The sequence below is a fragment of the Strix aluco genome, chromosome 9 (assembly GCF_031877795.1).
Source record: "Strix aluco isolate bStrAlu1 chromosome 9, bStrAlu1.hap1, whole genome shotgun sequence".
In the NCBI taxonomy this organism is placed as follows: Eukaryota; Metazoa; Chordata; class Aves; order Strigiformes; family Strigidae; genus Strix; species Strix aluco.
This window is the reverse complement of record NC_133939.1, coordinates 23,688,166-23,705,191: the sequence shown is the minus strand read 5'-3', so window position 1 is coordinate 23,705,191 and position 17,026 is coordinate 23,688,166. Positions and strand designations below refer to the sequence as shown.

Sequence of the window (17,026 nt, the reverse complement as noted above, 5' to 3'; positions counted from 1 at the left end):
ATCTGTTCCAAGCTGCATTCACATTCATAAACATACCCGTTACTTGCTTATCGCAAAAAGCATGAAATCTGTAGGAGAAAAAGCACTAATGATCTTGCCTAGAGAGCAGCACATCACCTCAGGGCTGCCAATGGTAGGAAATAACTTGTATTGTATCCTCTATTTAGAGCAAAACCCCAGCATCTCTAATGCCGTTTCCATTTGCAATTTACATAATTAACAGTCACCTCCTCACAGTGTCTCCTTGGGTTCAAATATTCTTACCTACTCCTGAGGTTACTTCCCATTTCCCAGACGGTCAGTCTCCAGAAAACCTTCTGCACCTCAGCCATTTCTTGGTTAAATCCATTCTGATAGCTCATTACTAGAATAATTTATCAACTATTGCAAGAATAGCTGTTATAAATTTGTTTTCTATGGAAATCAGGTTCCATGCAACTAGGACGGAATTCCAGCCTTTTCAAATGCATTTTAATGTGAAATGCTGACATCAAGTCTTAAGTTCATTTGATTATTTTTTCTGTTTATGTTATTAGTAATCAGTTTTTCTGGCACTCTTTTCTGTTCCAGTTCAATCACTCAGTTGAATTACTTGAACTCCTGCTGAACTGCACCAAAAAAAGGAAAATTAACTAATGCCTCATTTGATCTTGTGACCATAAAACTTGTGTTTTCATTCCCTCTTTAACCTTTGACCATCTATTTTTCCCCTTAATTTGTGTGTTATGTACCTGATAGTTTTAAATTTATTTCTTTTATTCATGAAAAAAGAAACTGCTGACGTTTGATCTGCCCTCTATTCATTTTAGCCACCACTGACTTTATTCTAGATTCTCATTAATAACCATGCACTTAAAATCACTTCTTCATAGTTCATCATACATGCATGCTATTTGACTTAAGAGTATTCTCTTTACCAGAAGTGTGTGGCTTTTTTCATAAAGAGTGTTGACTATGCTAATAGAGAAAATCAGGGCTTACAAAAGAGTGAACTGGCTGGTTTTATAAAAGCTCATTTGCCAGTTTATTACTTTATTAAAGTCCTCTCCTTTTCATATTGCTGTGATGGACTTGAACTTAATTTACGTTACCGGGTTTATCTTGTTTTTGAAAGAGATGTCAAAAACCTGGACACACAATAAAACATTTTTAAAACACACAAAGACCATAATAAAATATGGTCCATCTACAGCCAAAAGAAATTAAATTAAAGGGGAAGGTTTTATTAATATCATTAACGAGGACAGTTATTCAAAGCATGGCTCACATTTGACATCAATACCCTCCATTTGTACAAATATTAAATGCATGGATGTCTATCCTACATACATATGCTCAATATCAAACCCAGGAGGATTCAGATCCTGTGTCTTGAAGAGGTTTTTTTATATTTGTTCATTAAATCACAGTAAGAACACCACACATGACCTTCATTTACAAATATGGGTGCACTAACACAGTGACTATGGTCTTTTATTTCTATTCATATGGTGAACTAGAGACTTGGCATGTAAGCACAGGCTTCTAGATCTGTCATCCATGTTGATGGCCATCCAGATGCAGGGTCCCTGGTCTTTGGTTGGCTAGCAGGTCTCCGTTTCACCCAAGTAAATAAAAGTCAGCATATTCAGTATTATTCCCCCCAGCCTATAGACCTCCTGTTGTTCTGCTGCAATATGCATTATCTCCCAGCATCAACACCAGCGAAACTAAGGACAGCTTTTACTTTTGTTGACTTGAACTAATATCAACTTCCTGTTGACAAGAAGGAAACCAGGATCAAGACCTGATGATACAAGGGACACATCAACATGGTCTTCTGTGAAATAAGCCCTGCTCTTCTCCAGATGGCAACACTCACGTGCTCAGACACAAAAGAGACTGTCCTTGGGTTTTCCCTACAACATCTTACTTCACGTACACCTAATATCCAGTTTAATTTTTTTAATATGCAACAAACTTAGTCACTCTCAAGAACATTACACTGTATTTCTAATTCTTGCATATAATAGAGCAGGAAAAGGGTCATTTCAGGTTACGCAACTTTACCACAGGCATATGGCAGTGAACCCACAGCAGAAACATAAAATCTCCCTCTCCTCTAAAGCAGATGGCATGCTGATCAAGTAAGATATAATCTAATGCTAGCTACACTACTACTGCTGCTATTAACTATTGAACCAAAACCAATATAAAGTAGTAAAGACAGGAAAAAACCCAAAGCAGGGGAAATGAAGGCGGAGGAAGACAACAAGGAAAAAACACAGTAAAAAAGCTGTAACATAAGAGAACCTATTGCAGCAGAAACAGACTCTTTTCAGGTATAGTTAAGATTTAAAACCTAGGAATGGCAATAGGCAAGAAACAACAATGGCCCTCATCCTGTTTTAGAGGACATTCCCCTAGTCTGAGATACTGGCCCAGTTCCCTTTGCTCTTGTGATTGCACTGCACTGGGCACTTGCCAGGGGCTACATATCCCGGCTGCTTAGATAATTACATATTTATGATTCTACCGAGAATTCTTAGTCAAAGCTTATCTCTGAACTGTAAAATGCTTAGAGAATCAGCAGAGAAAGTTCTCTGACAAATGCTACTTCAAAAAAGAGCCACCACTTCAAGTTTTTAAGGGCCATAGTTTCCCTTTCAGTTGAGTCATTCAGTAGTGAACTTTTAGTAAAGGTAGAAAAAGAAGGCAAGGGGTGTTTTCCCTCTTAATCAGAAAGGGATCTTACTAGTGTGTTTAACTTGCTTTCTGTAAAAAAAACAGAAAATTAAAAAACCTTTCCAAAAATGGATCAGAATGCAGTAGTACAAGAAATTTTAAATGCTTATCACAGTATGCACCCTACAACACCACACAATTTTTCTTCTCTACCATATTATTAGCACTTCCTCTTCAACATATATACCACTAGATCAGCTAATTTATGCTGATCCAATAAATAGAATTTATGGATGAACACTCTGAAATATAAATGTTCATCTGTAAACAATTATCAGACAAAATACATTGCACTTCCCCTTCCTTCACTGGTAATAGCATCCATTGATTTTAGAAGGAGCAGAACAGTCCAAAATTTCATGTTGTGACTTAGACTACTTCAGAAACTGCTAGAAAAACAGGGTTTTTTTCCATTTTAAAGCTGTATTCCATGAACTGTACAACCAACAGCCTCAGCAATAAATTTCATGAACACTTTCAGGCCCTACCGTTGAAAACACTTTCAAGCTTGGTTAGCTTTAATGCACACGAATACTCCCCATTCATATCTCAAAAGGACTATTCCTACACTTGAAGTTACATGTACACACATGTGTATGTATTTGAAGAATAAGGGTGTTAGTCTTGCATGGTTATTTATTTTGAAGCAACTATTCACATCTCTTGCAGCCAACTTCTTATGTTCTGCCAAGTTTCATAAAGTCTTGAAAGGTCCCTGTTCCCAGTGTAACGAAAATCAACCTTCATCCCTACCGTCTTTCAAAGGTCTGCCCACCCGCAGATATTCTTTCATATATACTTATAGTTGTGAGACGACATTCAGCTCCTGTTGAAACAAAGTCAATTTTGCAATTCCAGTGCAAACCCTGGAGCTAGTGGCATGGACCTCCTGCTGTCCTTGGCAGGCAAAGGCAGGGTGGCTTCCACACCAAAGCCCACTCCTCCAGTTCTGGGTGCAGGCTCCTGCCTATCCCTTGCTTGCCTTCCTCTGCATGAAACCATTTTAACATAATGGACTGATAGAAGATTAACTCGGCAGATAGATCAGCATTTAGATGGGTTTAGCAGTTGTGGAACCACAGGCTAATAGTTATATTCATTTATTCCTTCAGCTGTCTTCCAAGGAGTGGTAAGGTCACAGGACAACACTAGAGAAGGCACCACACAAAGGGGTTGGAAGAAAAAGTCTTACTGCGGTCTTGGGGAAGTTTCTGCAGACATCTTCCAACCCCTTCACTGAATGCCTTTTTCTTTGGAGTGACTTAGTCATCCTCCCCAGCTCCTCCAACCACTCCTGCCATTTCTGGGCTAAATCTGCTGGGTAGATAATCACATTGCAGTGCTGTACACATGGAATTTCCTGGCGCAAGAGACTTAATGCCTGCAGAGTTGTTCTCTTACAACAAGTCTCTTTCATGTAATAACAGCTGACGTAACACATAATGGGCATGTTACACTTTCAAAACACGGTACGATATAGTCACCTAAAAGTAGACAGCATTGAAAAGAATGGATTTAAAACACCTACTTTGTATTCCCCTCAAGACTATGAGGACATGACTTAGCTGTTGACAACCCCTCTTTCCTGGAGACTAAGTAACTTTGTGCTCGCTGCCTATCGTCTGACTTTGCCTGCGTGAGCTTGTAATAAATTATAACATCCTTTATTCTCTCCTACGGGAGACCTTTTTAACTGATCAGTGTGTTGATCTTTGTCAAACTAACCATATAGTAAAAGATGGAGCCAGAGAACCCGGGCATAGTGTTTTTCAGGATGCCTCTTAGAAGGCCACCATGTTGCTTTTCTTGCTCAATTCCTTCACAGAACTTTCTGGTTACTTCCTGCAAAATTAAACCATCACAGCAAGCTGCCATATGAGTTACAAACTGGTACCTCCCAGCTTTCTATAAGTTCCTGGTTTTGGCACACTCCTTTATATATAGGTAGATATACATATATGTGCATATAGATAAATGCACACACAAGCACACTCATATATTGCCACACATATCTATGCATACACACACAAAAAGGCAAGTCTGTTTCAATTACTTGTAGAAGCCAGAAATGAAACTGTTTTGCTTCTAGAACTCGCAGGTATGACAAAAAAAATCTCTCTCAGGTAAGCTACCTGTTTCATCACATAACAAGAAAATTAACTAACTAAGCCTTTGCAGAAATCCTGACGTGATCTTTTGCTTAGGTCACAGGTCCAGGACTTTCAATTTTTATTTCCAACACATTCATTAATCCTTGTGACCATAGATTAAGTGTCCAGTTATCAGCCTCTAAATGAACCTTTGAAATTCCAGAAGAAGTAGAATTAGACACTAATTTTCCTTCACTTACCACGCCTTTTTTGTTAAGCCTTTGCATCTTTCCTTTGAGACTCTGAGGAACATTACAGAAGAATGGGAGGGAGAATTTACACCAACTGAACACTGACATACTCTCTTTTAAGAGGCTATATCACAATATAAATATTTTATTTTTCTAAAAAAAATTGCCAACAATTACAGTATGTTTTTAAGGAGTAACTAATATTTTACCCTATTTAGTTATCAGTTAACATATCCTATACGATGCAAAAAATAAGCATCTTTTAATCACCTTTTAAGATAGAAAAGAAAGAAAACAAGAAAGAGGATGTGTAACTTGTGTTTTACTTTTTTTTTTCAGTACTAAGAAAGGGAACTGACAATCATGATTAAAAACTGATCAAAAATGCTAGTATCATTTCTCAAGGGAATCAGAAATAAATTTCTGATTCAAATATATGTATTGAACATGGGTAGACAAGTTAAACCAAGTCCTGTTTGGGAGAAGAACACAAACTGCTTTCTCCAGGTCAACCTCTGGCCCATACTTGGTCTACACACATCAGAGACAAAAACAACTAAGAAAATCCTATGAAAGACTTTTTTACTTTAAACCAGATTAAGTTATGATTACTTTTGGGATGATGAAGAATGTGTCTAGCTTGTCTCTTAAATCTACATTCAAACTGTTTCAGAGTTAATTAAGAGGTGAGTAATTGTTTAGACATCTCTAGAATAATAAAATATAACAACTTATAGCACAAAAGCAGCCTTTAAAGAAAAGAGTATTTCACTTCACTGCAAGTAACAGTTGAGTATTTTATGATCACTGTGACAACTAGCATGCCCTTGAGACTGTGCAGTTCTGAATTTCTAATATAATTTGTAGGGGGAAAATTAGGACAAAATGCAGTAACATTTCAAGTACAGTCTCTCAGTATTTTAAAATTTTATGAAGTATAAGGACTAGGTTAATATGGAATGAGTCATGTTTTTAAGAGAAGCAGTAATATAGACCTGTATTTTAAATCACAGTTAAAAACATATTCAACTAATACAAAATAAAAAGAAAGCAGAGTAGCTTTTGTTGAAAAAATGTCAACAACGACGACGAAAATTTAGCAATAATAGAAAAGACTGAGAGCACTGCTATTTTCAGTTTTGGAAAGTTAAAATACCAGACTAAGTGACCAGGTAAAAACTACGCCTTCTCACTCAACAAATCCATTGCACCAGCTGAAATTCATCCCAAATCAATATAAACTTCACACACATCAACGCTGAGCCCAAACATCAGGCTATTAAATGACACACACACACTTGGTGCAGATCTTCTGATTTCAGAGTTGTATTTGTTTTACTTAGTGACAAATATACTGCATTACATTTCACATCATGATGTCTTTGCGAGTCAACAGAATTACTTATGTTTCAAAGCAGTTACATCCAAGCAAACCCTCTTGGAGTGTCATTTTGCTCACAGAGCAAAGACACTGGACTAGCAAAGGTATAAGTGAAGCTATAATTTATTTATATATTCTTTAGATCCATGCCCACACGCAAACCAAAGGAATCCAGCTCAGCTCTCAGATCCCAAACTGAGTTTTCAAAGCTAGTGGTTAGAAATACTATCCCTTTAACTTCCGTACCGAGCGCAATGATCTAGAGATGCTTGAAATACAAAACTCAGGCTGGCACTTTATGCATTTATTTCTTAAGGCTAATGCTGCAACTACCATTCCTGCACACCTCAACTGTGACAACACAAGATACCAAAACTGCTGAAAAAACATATTTCAAAGCTGAAGCAGTAAGTTCCAGTCTTTCTCTTCAGACCTCACCTCTGCTTTCCATCTCCACAATTATCAGGAAGCATACGTAAACCATAAAGAAAGCCTGCAAATATCAGCTTCCAATAGTCTAGAACACTGAGTAATATTCCAGGGATGGAGTAAGAAAAATTGCATCAACCAAGCCCCTTTCTATAGGAGGGAAGATTTTAGCTTCACTAGGCTTACGCTGTCAAATGTGCTGAAGCAAAATACACCTGGCCCTGCACAGGTTTGTTACAGTTGAAGCTGTTAGTACTGAGAAACTGCAGAGAGCACCCAAGTGGGGGCAATAGAGCACTCGGCTTGGCTACAGCTTGCCCCAAACAGGCTCTTGGCCAAGAGAGGAAGCAAAACCAGTTACCAACAGGATGAGCTCTGTTACTGTCAAGTCACGCTTCTCGCTTCAAAATTAACATGCTGCCCTACTTTCCAAGGGGTAAAATCCAGATACAATGTTAATATTTTTATCAAACAGAATAATGGTCTAGATGTTTCCTAAAAAATTACAATAATCCACTTGTGTACTGAAAAGTAGTTATTCTAAAAATACTATTTGCAATACAAGACGCTTTACGGTGTATCTGCAGGAAGGAACCACACCACCTTTATTCAGTTAAAAAGGTACTTACCATTGGCAGTGCATTGATATGCGGAAGTTTTCCTTTCAGGTGCCTCTTGCCACAGAAGGGTGATGCTGACAAGGAAATGAGACAAAATAGGAAACATTAATATTTATTATTTTGAAAACGGTGATGTTAACACAATAAAACGTTATCAAGCATGGGCCTTCACGGCCCTTGCAGCCTACTCTGCTTAAGGAGCTGAGTGATTATCACTGAATTTGTGTACAGCCTAGAGCAGCAGCGATCAGGGACAGAAGAGCACGCAGAGCTGGGGTTTTGCATATATCCTGTCGCTACCCACATCACACGAACTGCTCCAGCGGGGAGCCTGAAACACAGACCTTTGAACAAATAAGCCTGTTGAATGAATACTTACACCATCAGACCTCTAGACAGTCGCACCCATTCAGCAGGAGCACACACAAACAAAACAACCTGTGTATAAAAATTCTGATGTCTGGATTTTGCCTTAGCTCTCCAGAAAAAGCTTCAGGAAGTTAACTAGGCAAAGTAGGCAGCTTACAGTATCTTCTGCCCATGCCAAATTTCTTCTGGAAATAAACATCTGCTACTGACTTTTAAACACTCTGAAAAAATCCAAACAAAAATCAACATTCCAGCGGTTTGACTTCCAAAATGGTTACATCCACTGTGAAGCAGAAAGAAAAAAAAAAAAAAAACCAAAACCTATTTTCCTAACACATATTGCACTAAATAACTCCAGGTGTGCCTACGTACCCAGATAGTTACCAACTCCTGCAGTGAACTCAGTAATGTAAAAAAACAGCTCATACTAGTTGCTGGCAACATTTGACAACATGTACATAACAGAAAACTTCCTAGTGCAATATTCTAGAGAAGTCTTTCCCATCTTCAAAAACAGAACAAAAACATAAGGCAAAAAAATCCATGCTCTCCTACATTTTAGTAATTTTCTTTACATATAACTAATAATTTTATGCAAACAACAACATAGTTAAGTATAAGCAAACACATTTTGATGTCCAAATATGTGTTAACTCCATCCGATGTAACATCCATTTTTATTCAGCAATGACAAACAATTTTTATTGACACTAATATTTCTGAGTGGTTGCTCTCCATACAAATACTTGCCAGACTACTTTTCTTTAGGAAATAATCTAATCGCCTACTCAAAGAGCTGGGAGGGGGGGCACACAACACACACAACAGATGGACACGGGTGACTAATAAAGTATTATCAGACTATTTTTAGATTAAACTATTTACAAAGCATCTGTAAACTGTGTTCAAAAAAAACCCCTTTACTATGAGTAAAGAATAACTACAGTTTTTGGGGCTCATGACCAACACAAGGTTCTCCCATGCAATTTTCAAACTCAACCAGTAGGAAATAATCTATTATAAAGCCATTTTTGGACCTAGCCAAAAAAAAAAAAGAGCTGCAGCAGTCAGGCTTATTTTATTCTTAGGACACACATCACCAAGGCAGGCAGAAACATAACCTCCACAGTTATGCGAGAGGTGCTGTAGAGGATGATGAAAAATGCAGGAATGCTGGGAATTGAAAGAATTTGCAAACATGCTCTTGTTTCCTTGCTCAGTTGTACTGGTGTCGCAGAAATTATGTAAATAGGCTGAGGAAAACTCCTCTCCTCAAGTGGCATGGTTTCCTATGTGGAGCTACTCAGAAAGTTTGTTTTTTTCCACAGCCAGAGCTGCAGACCAGCAGAGAAGAGAAAGCTTGCTTGGCAGACCCCATTAAAAAAAAACATTACTTGCTTATAACAAGAGTTTTCCTTAAAAAATAGAACAAAACACCAACCAACCAATACTCTTTCAGGAACAGTCTAAATCATTACAAAAGCTGAGTACAAAGACAGAGGAGGGTTTTGCTGCCCCATTTGGAGTGTGACGCTTAGTTTGGGTTATTTCATTTGGGAAGGAACATGGCAAACATAAATAAAAGGATGACTGCACAAACATAAACCATTTCCTTCAATGAAAAAAGGCTTTCTTCAGTATACACTGCCCAAACTGTCTCCTTCCAACACCTCTTTGCCCTTGTGCAATCTTCTGAGTGCAGTACTTATCATCGAAGCCAGAGAGGGAAACCTTTCTGTCTGATCCGTGGAAGAGGTTTCTTGTCCTTCACTTTATATCTAAACAGGGCAGTGACACGGAAAGAAGCTGGAAGCAAAGACTCAAGAGAGCAGAGAATGAGAAAAGAAAGGGTTCACTGACTCTGCTCCATTCCTCACTCATGTTAATTGGTTGTAGGCTCCAGTTTTAAATAAGGGCGCTTGAAATGACATGTAAACATTTAGAAAACTCTGATGTCCTTCTTCAGAATCAAGTACCAAGTACAAACACCTCAGCAGCAGCTTTTTTCTTTCCAAATTTATCCTATTGGACTTTATCATTTTGGCATGTATGTTGAAACAATGCAGGTGACAGCTATAATTTGTTGATTTTAGACTATCTCTCACCTTTATATACCAAGCTGTTACAACAATTTAAACAGGTGACCAAGTGTAGTAACAGCTAGACTATGTGACACTTAAAAATAATCCACCAGATGCCCTTGAAGTCGATAAAGCACACCTAGGGAATGCACAGTAGCTTGTGAGTTTGGACCCTTGATCTCAGAGAGGCTGAGGACTGACCACTGACTAATGCCTTCAGCATCAACTGAACACTGCTCCCCTCAACTTTGAAAGAAGTAAGACTTTGCTGCGTGTGTACCGACCTGCTCCCAACCAGCACTCACCAGCTTTGCCCACGCCAGGTTTTTCTGCACAAGAATGACACACCTGATGGTGTCATCATCCCTGTGACACCCCGCCCAAACACTCAGTACAACACCCAACATCATCTCCTCGGGAAGAGCATCCCGCTGCAGTGCACAGAGCTGCAGCAACACCTGAAGGCACAAATTCTGGAGACCTGCTTGCACACAGAGGCAGCAAAAAGGTCCAGACAAACAGGTTGCACGAGGCAGGCAGTTCCCATCTGCAGGGCCAAAACTAACATGCCAAACCAGCTACCAAAAAGGCAAATACCAATCCATGTTGCTAGCACAGATTGGGCTGCTGTTATCAACCGAGTAACAATCGTGTGGTACAAAGACAAAACCACAGATAAAAACAACTGTGGCACTGCACAGTGACAAATCTGTTTATAAACACATAGCACAGATGTACATTAACGTTACTCCTTACCTGCTTCCAAACATCATGAGTTCAAAACAAGGATTTCTCTAGAAGCTATTTACAAAAATGTTTAACCATTTTCTTCTAGAAACGCCATCATTTATGCTATTTTCTCCTACCCATCCATTACACAAGGAATTACACTGTGTTCATGCTATGGCTGAAACAATGTTTTCTGCGTGAGCTTTGAATCGCTTCTGTTCCTCATGTGAACTTGTGCACTCATGTTTTTCTGCTAATCCTCTTAGGATCACACTTGTTTATACTACTTTCCGAGATTTTGGTGGTATTTGAGCTTTAACGACAAATTTAGTCATTATATGTTGTGCTTTGTGCATTACAAAAGCCTTCTAAGGACACAGTATCTTTTCTTCTAAATTCTCCTTGAGTATCCCGCTTTTATCTGGATTCAGTATCTGGAAAAAGAGTGTCCCAATCAAAACAGAATTAAAAATAACTAAATCCTGGATATTCCCCTCAGTAACTAGGCTGCAAAAAGCATCAGACAATAGTTTTAAAAGCCTAAATTGAAAACTAATCACTCCATTGAATCCTTCCTTTCATTTGGCTAATAGGCATATACAAGACTAGCGGTGATTCTACCACTGCCGTGCTTGGAACATAAACAGAGAAAATCAAAGTTTTTTCTTTTAATCACAGTTCCACAGCAATGTATGGCATTTTTTTAAAAAACAATTCAGCACTTTTACAATAACATCTGCTTCTCAGATCTAACAGAGAAGCTGAACACCATCTCAAAAAATTCAATACAAATAAGTGTGAGTGGGGACAAAATATCAGGACTACACACAAGACAACATTAAAAACTGTCATTACCTGCAACTAGCTGGTAGCAATAGGGATCCTAGTGACAAAATAATACACACAAACTGCACCAACACTCTACTCGAGGAGCACAGCAGCAGCACTGGAGCACGCTCAGATGGAGGGGGGATCACCGAGGGTGTTTTACAAGAAGCCTCAACAGGGACCACTCAAAGTATCAGAGACCTGCCCAGAGACATATCCACCTATATTCCTAAATGCTATCTGAAATGGCTTTTCTCTGTCAATTGAAAAATCTTTATCTCCTCATCTTTGTTCTATCGTTAGGCCTTTATTGCATCAGAAAAATGGAAAAACCTGATGCAAGCTTACTTTCTGGATGTATCAAAGAAATGCTTAACTTACTTATTCATACCACAGAAAAGTTGCACAGCTTTCCACACTTCAGAAATACTCTTTCATATATCAAGCACCTGTAGATCTATGGACGTATGTGAACCAACTATTAAAACAAAACAGGATATCTGAGAGGATAAAGAATTAGAACTGGGTAAGTAGACAACACTATTCTGGAGAAAAGATAATCTGGGTATAGGAACCAGAGTGCACAGAAACAGGATTCACTGTGCAATAAGAAACAGGAAAAGTCAGACCAGAGCAAAAGAATATTGTAGCAACTATATACAAGTTTAAACACCAATTTCTATAAAAGTCAAAAATTGAGGCAATCACAGAAAATAGTTTATAGCCCACTGAAAGGAAAGGAAGCTAAATTGCTGGAGAGGAAGCCATCTTAGCCAGCTCTATTAAAAACACATAACACACCAGAGTAATCTTGTCAAGACCAATCAGTTGGTACCACTGGGGAAGGAGGGAGGGTGAGCCATGCTGCAGCACAATTTCACTTGCAAGGCATTTAAATGAAATTCATTAGTAGGTAACCCAATTCACATAAACTGAAAGTTAAAAGATCCTAGAGAATGAAGTTAAATCCAGTCTAGACTGGGAAAGCGTATAAACAGTTATTACTCAAAGCGCTGAGTGTTACGTGAAGGGACTACAGCCTCTAGAGCAGTCACAAAATCCCACCTCCACAGACTGCTACATCTAGGATGGGGGCCCACCCATGTAAACTCAAGACAGTTTCTGATTTGTGTTGCTTGTCTGTTTTCTGAAAATAGTGGACATGATGACTAGTGACATATTGATAATAATAGTAGCATATTGATAGATAATTTTTTGTGGTATTATTCTAGAACCGAGTTTTAAATCTAAATCCATTACTGCAAGATTAATTAGAGAAAAGACTGAGAACAACTGCCTGTCAAACTGGGTGCTCTCAGCAGACTCACCTCAAATTGGAAAGAAGAAAAAAAAAAAAAACTTTTCCTTGTGTTAAAAAAAAAAATCTGATGTGTGGCGTTTAGGGCCCACTCTGTTATTATCAGTAAGTTTGTTACATATTTCAAATACACTCCTAAAAACTGAACAAAGATACAAAAAAAAAAATACCGCTTATTAAAAATTAGAAATTTTTTTTGCATTGCCTGTCCTCAAGGTAGGAAGAGCCATATTTCCTGGGATACTAATTCAGCCTGCTCCAGCTTGCCAAATCGACTCAGTCACACTGCTCAGTGACAACCTTCCCTTCACCATACAGAGCCCGTTAACTCAGATGAGCCTTCACAGCTGAACAGAGGCAGGCACCTGCTTTTGTCAACACGGCCACATGTTTGTAGGGAACTGATAGTTGCAAGGTTATCAGAACTTTTCAACTGGTCTCCAATTTGGGGTATGGAACAAAGCTCAAATGTCTTCCCTGGGAAAAATACCTTCTTCCCTTTCCCAGCTTCTGCTAACAGTGCCTGCCTTGTCTGTTTTTTTTAGATACTCAGAACAAGATATTCTTCTACTTTGGGATTAATGGTGGCCTTGCAGAAGAACCAATCTAGGTTATGGCAAGCATCAGAAATCATTACAGTGGGGCAAAAGCACAACCGTGCGTGTTTCTTAAAGAGCTTATTTACTGAATCAATTAAAATTCTGTCTCAAATGTGACACGCTTTGGGAGGTAGGATACATGTTTTGAGTAGACACCACATTTGAAACTGGGCTCAAAATGTTTAAATAAGGAAATCTCCAAAAATAACAAGAGGGCATGACAATATTGTTATTTTCAATCCTAATGAATGTCACCACCATTCAAGCCCTGTCTCTTGTTTCCCTCAGTATCAGTACCACTATTACCCTTCTTCGGGCAACCAGAAGCCAAACAGGGCATTCTTTCAGAGTAAAAGCTCAATGTACATTTTTGTCAAGCCAAGCTAATGAGCTGCAGAGGACATTTAGACAATGCAGCAGGACTTGGGTTCTGCCGCAAAACACAGTGTTTGCAGACAGTTTGACATCAACAGGCTCAAGAAGTCCCACCGTGGACGCTGACCCTGAACATCACGTACACCCAGTGTTGTTGAAGTCGTGTCCCTCCTCCTATCTGAGAGTACGTTAGGAAGCCTGGTTGCCTTCCATCTGCCTTCTGCAGGAACACCTTGCAGGATATTTGCCCTCTCAGCAAAGTATCAGGTTTAAAAAAGAGATGTATACCAAAACATTCTAAAAATCCTCCTTACTTGTGATATTGGGCATGTAAAAGTAATAGCACAGTCTTGAAGAATTGCGATCCAAGAATTCTTTAAATATAGACCTCAAAATTATGAGTTACTTTATATACTCAAAAGCACTTAAATATCCATAGGTATGAAAACATTTTTCTGAAAACTTAAAAGTCACACCAGAGGTGAAAAGTAAAGTTTGTGGTGGAGCTTGGGCTCATATACTCCAGATGTTCCTGGGATGCAGCTCCCCTAAAATAGGGTGTTTATAATGCGTTCCAGATTCTTCCTAAAATTATTATTACTATTCTGTACAAGGCCTGAGAAAAATGTAAGCTTCTCATGCTGCCAAAAAAGGTGACACTGACTGCCCTGAAATCATCCATTAAACGTGTCAAGGAATAATTAAATATCTTTTCAAAAAATACTGCTCATGAAAAGCTGCTTACAGTCCCGTCTTGCTTCCCAGGAATTTTTCAAAACTGAGTGACATTTGGTGCATAATGTACTTGTGCAGTAGCACCACCTTTCTATCAGATTTCTGTGTCTTGGTCATATTTTCACAAATAACCAACAGATTAAGCTCTTTCTAATGGGCAAACCCTGTGATTAAGCAGCAGTTCAAGTTGTTCAGGACCAAGTAACACACAAGGAATTTTTCTCTTTTATTTATCTCCACACCCTACCACCAGAAGACAATATCATCTTTCCTACAAACCCTTCCGCATCTGTCCTTTCCATGCTCCCATCATTTCTCTAACAGATAATTTTGCGGCATTGTATGAGGGCTCTGACTCACAAGGAGTTAAAACCTGCCCAGAGAGGGATGCTGTTGGTCATGCACTGGTTGTCCAGCCATCCCTGCTAAAAGGACAACTTACTCTAACAGAGCAGCTACTGAACTGTGACAAATTGCAGGCTGGGGTATAGGAAAAAAAACTGTGCCTCTCACTACCATGGCAAGATTTCCTGCTTCACGAGCAGGTAAGCCCTCCCTGCAGCGGGGGCTAAAAACTTTCAGGGCAGAGGGACAGCACACTCATTCCCAAATAAGCTGCCTCTTGTCTGTAAGAGGGTGTAGATCACCTGAAGGCTTTGATTTAGCTTTATTCTCAAGTCATATCCTAGCCAAAATCTGTTACTGCCTTCAGAGACCTCGGTACCTCCCCCATCTACCCATTCCCAGTTGGGTGCCCTCACCACTTCCTTTCCCCTAAAAAATGGAATTTACTAGTTTTCTACCACTCAGCTCCTGAAGCATCTTGATGCAGGGTCAGAAGAGGACAGAACTGGCTCAAGAGAGGAAGAGGGAACACAGCTCTGAAAGGGAAGAAATGTGGGAATAGCACTGCCCTATAGCTCCGTCGTCAAAATACACTTCTGTTTCCAAGGGATGCCTGGTGCCTTGGACAATGGGGATCCCAGCACAAAAATCTCACAGCAAACATAGAATGATGTATTAGGTAATGTGAGTCATACCAGAAATAACACAGACACTAACTGTATAAAATATATAGATATATAAAAAATATTCTGTTGTCTTTTCAGACCATTCAGATACCAGAGCTTAGAAACTATGTTTGTCTGTCACATTGATTGAACAAGGAAATAGGTGCATCAATATTAGATTTACACATGGAGTAAGAGACACCGAAACCTGTTCCAAAGAATAAGCAGCCTACAGTGCAGGTAAACACAGCAAAATATTTACTTTAGCAGTACGGTCACGGAGAAAAGCATTTATTAAATAAATGGATTAAAGTAATTAATCAACAGCAGCATTAGACTAATCATGCCACTTGTTCTTCAACTTTTTTTTTTTTTTAAACAACAGGACCTAAGCATGATCAAGGAAAACAAATACATTTGATTCATCAATGACAGTATATTCAAAGGATCTGATGAGCACCAGGGAATGAAGCCACAGTAAAGAGGTTCACATAAAGACTGTCACTAGGCTATGATTAATTGATAACAACAGTGCCCTTATTTAAGACTGTCATAAGTAGTAAAGTGGGGCTTATCTACATGTATACACTTAAACTATTAAACTATGTACCTCCCACCCTAGGTGGTCTATTCTGAAATAAAAAAAGCTTTTCCTAAAAATGCTGTTCATTATGTTAATTAACATTTCAATTATGTTAGGCTTTTCTACCATAGGAAAACGTTTTCCTTTATTGCAAATGGGTGCAAAAAACCTAAGCAAACAATATGCTGCCAACATGAGTGAAGTCAGTATTTTTGTTTCATTGGAAATATTTTCTGTTCAATTTCCTACGGTCGTTGCAGCTGTACAGCTCAATTTGTAGCCCCTTTGAACTAATGTATTACATGTATAGAGCAACACATAGTAGGCGTTTATCCTACAAACAAGTGGAAGTGTGCTTAGATATCCTATTAGGCCGCTTTGCAAACAGTTAAAAAAGTGAAAAAACTTGCTGATGTTCATTCCCCAGTACCTTGTATTTTCCTTTAACAAGATAAAAGATTTTATCCAAACAAAATTGCAGGAGACCTGAATGAGACCTGAAAAGTGTCCATACTGGAGCAGGCCAAAGGGCTCCTCGGCCCATTACCCTCTCTCCAGCAGCGACCCACAGGCAGATGCCCAAAGGAAGAGTGAAAACAGCACCAACATAATCTAGTCCCCTAAATAATCTCCTAGCCTCCAGCTATTTTCAACTCAGATGACTTTTCAGAGCACAGTTTGTTTGGTTTCTGTGTATTTAGTAACCTCAGAGGAATTACCTTCCATTAACATTTTCAGTCCCATAAACATTTAGCATCTACCTCTTCTGGTGAGCAGTTTTACAGGTCTGCTCCCTGCTCAGAAGAAAAATAGTTTGTGTCTGCCTGTCTTTACAATTTTATGTATCTGCCTCTTACCATCTTAACTTGACATTCCTGTAAGAGGAAAGGAACCCCTGACCCCA

General features: G+C 38.8%; 1 protein-coding gene across 6 annotated transcripts in view; it reads right to left on the bottom strand.

Annotated features, from left to right (window-relative positions):
• Positions 1–17,026, bottom strand: part of TBL1XR1 (TBL1X/Y related 1) — a 119,152-nt gene that overhangs the window by 60,257 nt on the left and 41,869 nt on the right. For all 6 annotated transcript variants that reach the window (XM_074834246.1, XM_074834247.1, XM_074834244.1 and 3 more), the window contains exon 2: positions 7,505–7,569. The gene's annotated coding sequence lies outside the window, so the exon portion shown is untranslated. The remainder of the gene's footprint in view (positions 1–7,504; positions 7,570–17,026) is intronic.